We start from the raw sequence: 13,742 nt of genomic DNA, 5'->3' as shown, positions 1-13,742 counted from the left end.
TGAATTTCAACATTATGCGGGATGAAGAAGCCAGATACATATTTTGTGTCTGAAGAAGCCAGACACAAAAGTGTTAACAGGTACAAACTTCTGGTTACAAAATAAATATTGGAAATTACAACATGATAATAATAAATAAAACTGCTGTATGATAGAAAGGAAAGTTGTTTGGCAAAACTAATACAATTATGTAAAGTTTAAAAATAAAATAAAATAAAAAAAAGAGTGTAGCTCCTAAGAGTTCTCATCATAAAAATTAAAAAAAAAAACATTTTTTTCTCTCTTTTTATTTGTATAAGATGATGGATGGTGACTAACCTTACTGTGGTAGTCATTTCACAATATATGTAATGAAGTCATTATGCTGTGCACAGTGCTATATGTCAATTATATCTCAATCAAACTGGAAAAAATTTAAAATAAAAGTATAAAAGTTAAAAAAAGACTCAGTTACTGAAGAAGTCATCCCTAGATGGAAAATAATGACTATATCCAGAAGAAATATAAGGATTAAATAATTTAATCATACAGTATGTGAGCTTCAACAGTGATACAAATTGCAATGGCTTGAAATCTAACTGTATGTTCAAATTCATGAGGTCATAATAAAATTTTAAATATTGATCACCTTCAGATAATGATAGGGACCTAACTCATTATCTTGAAAACTAATACTTAAAGGCACAGCAGCAAATATGATCTAGCTTCTTTTATATGAACAGCACCCTTTAAAACCCCATGAACAGTATGAAAGGTTCGGACACAACTGAGCGATTGAACAACTAGGTAATCGAATGGGAGATAAGGGGAAGTGTCTCTTTATAAAAGTATCCCAATCAACAATGAAAAAAGAAATAATAAAGTAGAAAATACCATTCATAACTACCAATGAATGACTGATATAAGCATTAAATATCAATTGCTGCCCAAAAAAATTTACAAAAAGAGAGAAAACTAGACATGTACCTCCTATAACTATTAATACAAATATTATGTATAGTCTTGACAAAGGAATCAAGTCTGCATCAGATCCTCCCTCTGGATTTAGCAGTCAATGTGTTAGAAATATCCATGACAAAGAAACACACTGAACTGTACCAAAAGGATAGGATCACTAAAATCCAGATAATGTTTATGGGAAACTCTACATACCAAATTTTCCAACTTTTTAAACAGATAGATACACTGTAAAGAAATGAAAGGGATGGGGTTAAATAGAGATTTTAAGAAGACTTAAAAGCATGTCAAATTTTTTAAAATGTAAACCAAACTAGAATGTCTAGGGACATATATTTTAGTGTTAAAACTATAAAAAAGATTCAAGGAAGTCATTATTACTGTAAACGTTTGGATAATGGCAGGAGGAAGAGGGTTATGATAGGAATGGTACAAATAGAAGAGGTTTCTCGAGTCACCTCCTCTCTCACCTCTGGAAAGGTTCTATTTCTTGACCTGGACAATGCTTACCTTATTATAATTCATTGCACCATATATTTGATTTGGATAATTTTCTGAATCTGTGTCTTATTTACAATAAACATGGCTTAAAATGTAAACAGAGTTGACATAAATTTCAACCTCCTATTTTTTAGGAGGAGCTCCAATTGGGTAAAATGAAAGAGAAGAAACTCTGAAACAACAAGATGTTAGAGGGAGGGTCTGAAAATAAAGTAAAATGCCAAATGGGGAAGTTAAATATGGTATGAAAAACTTCCCCAATCTCACAGTTTTGTTTTGTCCAACTCATCTCTTTTCAGAATCTATTGTGCTATCCATGAGGTACAATCACATGGGGGCCCAAGAGTGAAATGATCTTTCCCAACCTGATTCTAGAAGAGAGCTTCTCAGACTATCATATTTTCTTAGAGATCAGATGTAATTATACATAGATCAGTTCAGTTCAGTTCAGTCGCTCGGTCGTGTCCAACTCTTTGCAACCCCATGAATCGCAGCAAGCCAGGCCTCCCTGTCCATCACCAACTCCTGGAGTTCACTCAGACTCACATCCATCGAGTCAGTGATGCCATCCAGCCATCTCATCCTCTGTCGACCCCTTCTCCTCCTGCCCCCAATCCCTCCCAGCATCAGAGTCTTTTCCAATGAGTCAACTCTTCGCATGAGGTGGCCAAAGTACTGGAGTTTCAGCTTTAGCATCATTCCGAACATTAAAATGCCAATAATATTGCAGATACATGTATTCCTAGACTGAATCATCACTCATTGGTTTCCAAAGCAGTGACATTATCTGCAATTTCTGACAGAGGAAATCAGCCGAGCTCATACTCCTCGCTAGATAAAACCATCTTGAGAAACTTAAGACAATATGTGTCCCTTGATATTTAAAGGAGATTGGTTCCAGGACAGGACTCCCACAGATACCAAAACCCATGGATGCTCAAGTTCCTTATACTAAATGATACAATATTTGTATATAACCTACACATATCCTCCCCTGTAGTTTAAGTAATCTCTAGATAACTTATAATATTTAATACAATGTAAAGTGCTATGTAAATAGTTGCCACTGTGCACAACAAATTCAAGTTTTGCATTTTGAAATTTTCTGGATTTTTTTCAAATATTTTCAGTTTGTGGTTTGCTGACTCCACATACATGGAGCCCGCAGATACAGAGGGCAACTTGTATTTCCATATTGCACACAAACCAAGTGAACTGGAAATTATATGCCCTGAGTTTCTAAAAACTCAAATTTATCTCCTATAGTTGTTTCACCTCCTCTTTTACCATCTTAACCATTTTTCTTTTCTTTTTTTTGTACCCTTTTCTATCCTCCATTGACCACTACCCCAAACTTGTGGATGCCAACCAAAAAAGAGACTGAAATGGAGGTGGGAGGCGGGGTACAGAGGAAGAACACATGGCAGGCTGATGAGCAGAAGAAGTGTGGCACAAATAAAAGTATATTTTATAAATATCTTTTTAAATTTGTGAGGGATGTACAGGGGAAGGAAGGAGGCAAGAGGCAGACTCATGGAAAGATCAATGCAGAAGACAGTCCAAATTGAGCCAAAATACCTGGTTTCCTCTAAAACTAGACATGATCAGGATGCACTCAGCTACTATCTAGATGTATTTCTAAAATATTATGCCACAGATAAAGCCCATAGAGAGAAAAAAGGTCCCTTTCAATCCAATATATGCTAATATAATGGATGTTTAACCTGCCCTCACCAGCTTTCCCAAGCAGGAGGAACAGCTTGGTGAATGACACATTGCACCTTGAAAGGATATATAATCTTCTTAAAACTTAACACCAAACTAATCAAATCATAATGTTTCTTTAATGATTCAGAAGTTCTTCAATATGTAGCAATAACTAAAACTCATCACTATAAAAATAAAACTCATCACTATAAAAATCAATTATCACTGCATGCGTGATTTACAGAAATGCTATTTGAGACTCTGGTAAAGAGAATTCTGAATAAAAAACTGTACACTATAAACACTTTAGTGGGTTTCCTTTTTTCATCTTTCCTCCTTTTTCTCCAGTCAAAATTAAAATACTTACTGAGAATATAAGTCTTCCAAAGCAAGTAAAATGACAATAAAAAAGCCTAACAACATTTTCCAAATCTAGGACACATGCTATTTTTAAAGTATATCAAGCCATAAATAAATATATTGAGCACATTAATATATGCTCCTTTCAAAAGCACTTCACTCACAAGAATGTTAAATAACTGTTCAGAAAATAAAGGACTATTGGGAATTTGAAAAGTAAGCATAATTCAGCCCTCTCCAAGTTATCCTGCATTTTTTCAAGGTTAGTTGTTCTTATAAAACATATAAATATGCATATCTTGTCTCTGAGTCAGACTCATTTCAATGTCCTGAAACAAAAGGAAATAGGAAAGTCGTAAGAGACTTTCAGACACTAGAACCTGAATGAAACTTGAATACCTTCTATAAGCTGTGTCATTAAGTATTTTAATATTTTTTCAATACATGGGCTGCATTTGCATCTGGCTGCAACACATTTATGTCGGCTCAAGGCTTGGCAGCAGCTGAGCAAGCTGTTTTCAGTGGGCATTTTGATTAATCCACCTCTACACAAAAGCTGAATCTCTTTGGGTTAAAGAAATGGTGTTTTTATGTAAAAGACCAAACAAATATAATCCTGTTCTTCCCACTATATTAATAGGACAGAATTCAACCAGTTGACTATTATTTGGGACGAATTTTTCTTTACAAATCTACTTTTGAGTTCATGACAATATTCAGTCTCCTGAAAAAAAGTACAGCATGGAAATAAAGGACCAAAAAGTTAATTTTCAAAGCTAAAGAAAGATTTCACAAACAATTGCCATATTTGGAGGGTTATTCTATTCAGGAAAGAAGTGAGTTCATCAATTTAAATTTCTCCTCTTATTTCAGTGTTGTTTTTTTTTTAATTATTGAGCTAGAGTCATTGAGATTAAAATTAAAAAGCTCCCTTTCTCCATATTTTAACAAGCCAAATGATTTTTTTTTATTGTTTTTAAGTCAAATTTCCTAAACTATTAAGAAAACCAAAGAGGCAGAGAGAAAGACAGAGAGAAGAAAGTATCATTAAAACCCTTCTTACAGTGATGTGTAAGACATACCAAATTTAAGCACCTTACCAAATAAGATAAAGCAAAGACATTGTTTGCCACATTGAAAAATTTTAAGTGCTCAGACCCCAAGTCCTATCTTTCTTTAAAGTACTGCTGTTTAGTCTTCTCACATTTCACATTGTAAACTGCTGTAACATCTAAGAGAACTATGCTACACATCAAAAAAGAGAGTTCCAGAAAAGCATCTACTTCTGCTTCATTGACTACGCCAAAGCCTGTAACTGTGTAGATTACAACAAACTGTGGGAAATTCTTCAAGAAATGGGAATACCAGACCACCTGACCTGCCTCCTGAGAAATCTGCATGCAAGTCAAGAAGCAACAGTTAGAACCTGACATGTAACAACAGACTGGTTCCAAATCAGGAAAGGAGTACATCAAGGCTGTATATTGTCACCCTGATTATTTAACTTACATGCAGAGTACATCATGAGAAATGATGAGCTGGATGAAGCACAGGCTGGAATCAAGATTGCTGGGAGAAATATCAATAACCTCAGATATGTAGATGTCAGGAAGTGAAGGGGAACTAAAGAGCCTCTTGATGAAAGTAAAAGAGGTGAGTGAAAAAGCTGACTTAAAACTCAACATTCAGAAAACTAAGATCATGACATCCGGTCCCATCATTTCATGGCAAATAGATGGGGAAACAATGGAAACAGTGACAGACTTTATTTTTGGGGTCTCCAAAATCATTGCAGATGGTGACTGCAGCCATGAAATTAAAAGATGCTTGCTCCTTGGAAGAAAAGTTGTGACCAACCTAGACAACATATTAAAAAGCAGAGACATTACTTTGCGGACAAAGGTCCATCTAGTCAAAGCTATTGTTCTTACAGTAGTCATGTATGGATGTGAGAGTTGGACCATAAAGAAGGCTGAGCACTGAAGAGTTAATGCTTCTGAACTGTGGTGTTGGAGAACACTCTTGAGAGTCCTTTGGACTGCACAGAGACCAAACCAGTCAATCCTAAAGGAAATCAGCCTTGAATAGTCATTAGAAGGACTGATACTGAAACTGAAGCTCCAATACTTTGGCCACTTGATATGAAGAGCCAACTCAGTAGAAAAGACCCTGATGCTGGGGAAGATTGAAAGCAGGAGGAGAAAGGGATAGCAGAGGATGAGATGGTTGGATGGTGTCACCGACTCAATGGACATGAGTTTGAGTAGGCTCCAAGATTTGGTGATGGACAGGGAAGCCTGGCGTGCTGCAGTCTATAGTGTCTCAGAGAGTTGGACACAACTGAGAGACTGAACTGAACTGAATGCTACACAGAGACTAGTAAACAGGACACCAACAGGATAATTAACCAATTGCATGTAAGTCATTTTAGCTGCAATTTCCAAGTCAATGAATGTAATAAAAATATGCTTTGGTGATTTGTCCAGAAGTTCTCAGACTACTCTCGGGACTTGTCCCTATACTAATGTGGCAGAAACACTGGTGTAGCCCAGAACATTGTATGTCCAAAATCATGCACTGCCTCCTTCTTTCATAGAATATCAGTATTTTGCATATAATACTCTGATATTATAGCCACTATGTAATACTGGATGAAGTATATTCAACTATTAACTTCAAATAAGAGGATGAATGACATTGGAAATTCTGCTGAAATAGTCAAGTACAATGATCTAAATTGAGCCCAGTTTTTCCATCTAAATGCATCCATTCTCAAAAAGCATAACAGAAGTTTTAGCAGAACATGAGTCTTTCATACTAAATCAATTTAACAATATTTATAATACACAGAGTACCATGTACTAGGCACTATGACATATTAAAAATAAAATATAACCTTTAAAAGCTGGAGTGGGAGGCCTGAGTATATTCAACCAAAAGGCAAATAATAGAAGATTCAACTTAAGTTCTTTTCAGTGAATAGTGATATATAAAATTAAAGGATTCATAATCTGATAAATTCTAAAACTGCAGAACTTCTTTACAATATTTACCATTTAACAACAACAAAAAAAATGTAACCGCCAAATGAAAAGTGGAGAAAAGTGGCTACTCTATGTATTAAGTTGAATAAACTCTTCAAACCAGCATTATTTAGAAGTACAAAGAAGACTCACCTTGTGAAATGTCTAAACCAGTTGATAACGCCAGGGTCTACTTGATATTTTTAAGTCTAAACAAAACGCTTTTTTGTCTTTAGACTCAGCACATAGTATATGTACAGTGACTGCATGCGGGCTAAGTCATTTCAGTCGTGTCTGACTCATTGTGATCCTGTGGACTGATCCTGCCAAACTTCTCTGTCCATGGGCGTCTCCAGGCAAGAATACTGAAGTGGGTTGCCATGCCCTCCTCCAGGGGATCTTCCCAACCGAGGTATCGAACCAGTGTCTCCTGCACCTCTGCACTGTAGGCGGATTCTTTATCACTGAGCCACCAAGGAAGTCCATGTGTACAGTCAGATCAGATCAGATCAGTCACTCAGTCGTGTCCGACTCTTTGCGACCCCATGAATCACAGCATGCCAGGCCTCCCTGTCCATCACCAACTCCTGGAGTTCACTCAGACTCACATCCATCAAGTCAGTGATGCCATCCAGCCATCTCATCCTCTGTCGTCCCCTTCTCCTCCTGCCCCCAATCCCTCCCAGCATCAGTCTTTTCCAATGAGTCAACTCTTCGCATGAGGTGGCCAAAGTACTGGAGTTTCAGCTTTAGCATCATTCCTTCCAAAGAAATCCCAGGGCTGATCTCCTTCAGGATGGACTGGTTGGATCTCCTTGCAGTCCAAGGGATTCTCAAGAGTCTTCTCCAACACCACAGTTCAAAGGCATCAATTCTTTGGCGCTCAGCCTTCTTCACAGTCCAACTCTCACATCCATACATGACCACTGGAAAAACCATAGCCTTGACTAGACGAACCTTTGTTGGCAAAGTAATGTCTCTGCTTTTGAATATGCTATCTAGGCTGGTCATAACTTTCCTTCCAAGGAGTAAGCGTCTTTTAATTTCATGGCTGCAGTCACCATCTGCAGTGATTTTGGAGCCCAGAAAAATAAAGTCTGACACTATTTCCACTGTTTCCCCATCTATGTCCCATGAAGTGATGGGACCGGATGCCATGATCTTTGTTTTCTGAATGTTGAGCTTTAAGCCAACTTTTTCACTCTCCACTTTCACTTTCATCAAGAGGCTTTTGAATTCCTCTTCACTTTCTGCCATAAGGGTGGTGTCATCTGCATATCTGAGGTGATTGATATTTCTCCCAGCAATCTTGATTCCAGCTTGTGTTTCTTCCAGTCCAGCATTTCTCATGATGTACTCTGCATATAAGTTAAATAAGCAGTGTGACAATATACAGCCTTGATGTATTCCTTTTCCTATTTGGAACCAGTCTGTTGTTCCATGTCCAGTTCTAACTGTTGCTTCCTGACCTGCATACAAATTTCTCAAGAGGCAGATCAGGTGGTCTGGTATTCCCATCTCTTTCAGAATTTTCCACAGTTTATTGTGATCCACACAGTCAAAGGCTTTGGCATAGTCAATAAAGCAGAAATAGATGTTTTTCTGGAACTCTCTTGCTTTTTCCATGATCCAGCAGATGTTGGCAATTTGATCTCTGGTTCCTCTGCCTTTTCAGTAGATTCTTTTAATTAGAAATTATTGTCATAGTTAAAAGCATGTATATCAAGTGGAAATATTAAGTGACTTTATCCCACAGGCCCTGGAAAATCATTAGGGAAAAGAATTTGGCAAAAGTCAAAGGATACACGGAGAAGGCAATGGCACCCTACTCCAGTACTCTTGCCTGGAGAATCCCAGGGACGGAGAAGCCTGGTGGGCTGCCGTCTATGGGGTCACACAGAGTCGGACATGACTGAAGTGACTTAGCACAGCATATCAAGTAAATATTATCTGGACTTGAAAACAAATTTACTATTAACGACAAAAGTAGCAACAAATCTTCAACAATTCAAATCACTTGTGGCTTCTTATAATTCTATTTAGCAAGCACTCGAACATAACTAATCTGTGATAGAACAATAACAGTTATGTAACCCAAGAGCTTCCTTTTAAAAAAATCAACAAAAAGCACCAGTATTATCCTATTAAAGGAGATCAGAAACAAGCTTTTATACCTCCAACTTTGTGGATGTAGCATGGCTTGGAATTACTCTGATAAAAATCAAATTTGCCCAAAGGCATGCTTAAACTAAACATGAAATGTTTCAAAGCTGAACAACCATGAGGTGAGCCAAAAATAAAGTAACTCAGGATAGAGAGTAGCCTATTTCTGCCCTTAAAGTAAGAGACTGGGAAAAATCTAATTACTGATCTGTTTCAACTCTGAAATTTTATCTTTAATCCACTAGAAGTTAAAAGGCAATGCATCAAAACTGTATGCCTATAGGGGGAAAGGTTGCTATGGACCTGGTTTCACATCCATATATTTAAAGGTTCACTTTTATTCTCTTTTCTCTTTTTGATCCTCTAAGACTTGCTCCACTAGAGACTTGTGAGTACTATTTCATTGCAGTGACTTAAAAAATCACATATAATAGACACTTGGTTAAAACACATTAACAACCTTACAATTAAGCAAAACGATTGTTTCAAGGACAGATTTTTCACTGTTAAGTACAAGACAAAAAAAAAAAAAGAGGATCAGATAGGAGGAAAGATTCAAATTTTTTAAAGGGTAAAAATAAGGCAGGAGGAAAAGAGGAAGACAGAGGATGAGTGGTTGGATGGCATCACCAACTTGATGGACATGAGTTTGAGTAAGCTCCGGAATGATGGTGATGGACAGGGAAGCTTGGCGTGCCACAGTCCATGGGGTTACAAAGAGTCAGACACGACTGAGTAATTGAACTGAACTGAACTGAATTGAAAAATAAGAGGAAAAAAGACATAAATAATAAATAGCTATAGGCTTTTCCCTCACCATCTTTCTAGCTTTATCAGCCATTTCTCCCCAAAGGATTGTTGGCCATTTCCTCAACTGTGCTTTCCTACCTTTGCACCTCTGCCCATCTGTCGATTAAATGTCATCCATCCTCAGACACAACAGAAATTCCATTTCACTAATCTTATCAGTGCTCTAAGCCCTAAATACATACTCAACAAAATGTTCTCTCTTTTCCTGAAACTTTTAGCCTTTTATTTCTTTCTTTGTCATAAATCCTTAACCTATTATGGTGTGTACTATAGTTGCATATATATATTTGTCATACTCCTATACTCAGTGACTGCAACATTCTAGAAAGCAGGGGTCAATGGTCATGTGTTGGGGGCCAGAGTGATGTACTCCACCCATGGCAAAGGTCATGAGGAAGGAGGCTCGACATACGCAAAGGCGGGATCGAGCCTCAGGAGTCCCCCTGGAAATCCTCGAGCATCTACCCCCATTAACCAGAGCCTGCCTACTTTACTACTTTGTGCTCTCACCTACACCTCTGACTTTACGGGGGGCTGTCCCCCACCACCTCTTTCGGAGAAGGAGTTAACCTAGAGCTCCAGTTAATAATAATTCCTGGGTGTGATAAGAGTGTTTTAACCTACAAACTCCTCTGAAGGTTCTCTAGCCTGCCTGACAGGCTCGTCCGGCCACATGTGATTGCTCACAGCCTCCCAACCGTGAGAGGCACGAGATGCTTTAAACCCTCTAAAAACAGGTTCTTCAGAGAAGTTAGAAAACTATAAGTATAGTGGGCTGATTAGAAATTGTGTTGGTGAAGGGTTTTTCATTTGTTGAGCCAATGTTTGTTGCTAAGTCTCCACATCCCCTGCCCTTACACACATTAATGAATATATAGAAGAAATAAGTATTAACCTTTGATATTAATCACGTTAGACCTTAGGCTAAGTAAATTCTTTCCTTAACTAAAACCCACTACACCCTCACCCTATAGGAATGTAACTTTATTTGGGTAGTGTCTGTTTTAAGAATAATCACCCCTGGAGAAATAAGTGTCCTGGTTGACTGACCCCTGTCACAAGGAGAGGGTCATAAATTGTCAGCAGGCCCCCTGGCCAGAAGATGATGTAACACCCCTAAGACCTCTGTATACATTTGTATGAAGCACCTGACTTTGATAAAAGTCAGGACTGCTGACCCCGAGTGATTTTTGCATAACATCTCAGTGTATAAAAGTAGACCATGGAAAATAAAGGATTGGGATCAGTTCCTTGAAAGACTGGTCTCCCCATGTCGCTCTCTCTCTCACTCTGGTTGAGTCTCCATCTGGAGCGTGGAACCTGCCATGCTTACTAATTATGCCTGGGCTTCTAAGATCCGACTGGGGAGGCCTCAGTGTCTCCCCTCCTTCGGGAGAATGGAAGGACGCCTGCGGCCTACGTAAGTGGTGCAAACTTCTTGTCTTGAAGTTTTATTGGTCTCCCGCGTAAACCAAGCTACTCAGCCTCTTTTCTCCACTGAATTTTCCTACTGTGCTATCCTCATCCTATTACTCTTTATATCTTTGATAAAATATTTAAATAAATAGGTCGCCGACGCCATCCCCGCTTCGAATACCCTGGATCAGCCGGGGCAGGACCCCGGCAGTCATGGTCATTTCTGTATCACCTACAGTGCTCAGCACAGTGCCTCTCCTATAGTGCTTATTGAATAAATATTAATCAATAAACTCTCAGTTTTGTTTTCACTAACCATTTATTATTATTTTTACAATCAACAAAAACTGTTCATTGTATGCATTTTGTGCTCTACATCTTCCTCCATTTAGACCCATTGCACAAAAGGAATTGTGAACTCTTAAAAAAAAAATGAAACTTTTCCTTCTCAATCTTCAGTGATCATCAGTACCTTGTCAACAGTCCACCAGTGATGTAAATATAATTCTGCCTTTTAGAGATAAATCTTGTGAAAATTATTTGGCAAACATTTTGTCCATAACTTCATAATAATTTCCTTGTTGGTCAGGGGGAATGGGAAAAATGCCTACCCTACAACCATTCTCACCACTGCCCCTACTAAACTGAGAAACTTGACCTTACATTAAAGTAAATAGTGTTGATGAACAGCCAGGAATTGGGAATGTGAACTAAAAGAATTCTTGTCAAATCCTACTTTTCTCCAATAAAAACACACTAGAAGTTTTAAAACTGTTGTTGATCAAATTTCACTGACTGCACTTGTACATGAATACGCTGTGCTAACATTGTGCACTGGCTAGCAAAGTATTCTGGAGCAGATACGTAAACCGCCTGGGAAAAGTCAAGAACCGGGAAGTCCCCAGCACTACATAATTAGCCATTATTTTGTACATAGAAATCTCAATACCATTGTTTACCTCAACCACAATATCCTTGAGGATCAGGACTATGTCTTTAATCTGCTTGTCTCTTCCAGGGCCCAGCAGAATATCTGGTACATCCAGGACCAGTGAATAATCACTGGATGAATGAATGATTAGTGCTATTTTAATACATTTCCTGGATATTTTTATGATTTCTAATCCTTTAACACTATTAACAAATACTTAGGTTCAGATTTTTAATTTTCCTAGTTTCCTAGTTCATTCAGACTGTTATAACAAAATATCAGGATCTAGGTGGCCTATAATACCCCACTCCAGTACTCTTGCCTGGAAAATCCCATGGATGAAGGAGCCTGGTAGGCTGCTGTCCATGGGGTCACTAAGAGTCGGACACAACTGAGCGACTTCACTTTCACTTTCCACTTTCATGCATTGGAGAACGAAATGGCAACCCACTCCAGTGTTCTTGCCTGGAGAACCCCACGGACGGAGAAGCCTGGGCAGTCCATGGGGTCGAACAGAGTCGACATGACTGAAGCGACTTAGCAGCAGCAGCAGCAGCAGGTGGCCTATAAACAACAAATATTTATTCCTCACAGTTCTAGAGACTGGGAAGTCCAAGATCAAAGTGCCAGAACGGTCACTTTCTGGTGAACGACCTCTTCCTGGTTTAAGTGGCAACTCTTTGCTGTGTCCTCACATTGTAGGTGGGCAAAGGATTTCTCTGGAGACTCTTTTATAAGACACCCATTTCATTTAGTAAATCAAGCAGTTCCCAAAGGCTCCACCTCCTAACATCACCACCTTAGGAGGTTAGGATTTCTATATATGGATTTGGGAGAAAACTAACATTTAGGTCATAGTACCTGGGATTCCCTCAAGAGTCAAGTTTTGCCATGGTTACACGGTTTTAGGGGACAGATGGAAGTGGAAAATTTGATACTTACTGATCACTTTTAAATCATAACATTCTAGGAAGTCATTATCTCCAGCTACAGATTCTCTAGCTTCCAGGTAACCTGGGGCCAGAGTAAGTCTAATTGGGAAACTAAATTATAGTCAGATTCCCATCTTCCCAACTTGCAGAGAGCCCTGCAAATCTTATGAGTCCCTGAATTAGCCTAGACATAAAAGATTCAGACTGATGGCAATGCTTCATTCGCTCCTACCCCCACTGTGATCCTAGGAAGCATCACCTGGCATTACACCTGGCTTCACAGCTCTCCCTATGCAATGCTGAACCATCTGGCATTCCTTTCAGGCTGCCTATTTTAGCTTCCCTTCAGAAATCTACATCACTGCAATAGCAGGATTTTTAACAGAATGATGTTTCTACAGAATGAGTCTCTTAGTGTAAGAAGTGAGTATATAAGTTACATAATTTAATAGTTTCCTTCCAAGGAAGGTAAAAGTATATTAATTATCATTATATTCACCAGATCCATCAGGCATGAACAAAATTAAAATTTTGTAAAGAAAATGTGAAAATGTGGCATGCATTACCTGAGAAAAGGTTTCTACAATCTATAACACTTTGTATTATTATCTTCACTTAATTTAAAACTTTCGCTAGAAAATCACATAGTTATCATTAGTAGTAGACATAAAAGTCATAGTCCAAGAACAAAATATAGGTAATCTCCTATTTTTCTGTATATGCATTTGAAAGTTAAATGTTGGAAAGTTGAGTCTACATGGTTCCCAATTGGCTTCATTCCCAAAGAATAAAAAACATTATTATGTTTCAACACTATATGAAATATATAAAAATATTATTATTACATAATTATAATACTAATAGGGCAATACTACTTTCCAAGGTCCAAAGAACATGGTGACAAAAATCTCTGCAGACCCGTGAGATTGTCAGGAATTGGTG

The sequence above is a fragment of the Bos taurus genome, chromosome 10 (assembly GCF_002263795.3).
Source record: "Bos taurus isolate L1 Dominette 01449 registration number 42190680 breed Hereford chromosome 10, ARS-UCD2.0, whole genome shotgun sequence".
Classification (NCBI taxonomy): Eukaryota; Metazoa; Chordata; class Mammalia; order Artiodactyla; family Bovidae; genus Bos; species Bos taurus.
This window is presented reverse-complemented; position numbering follows the sequence as displayed.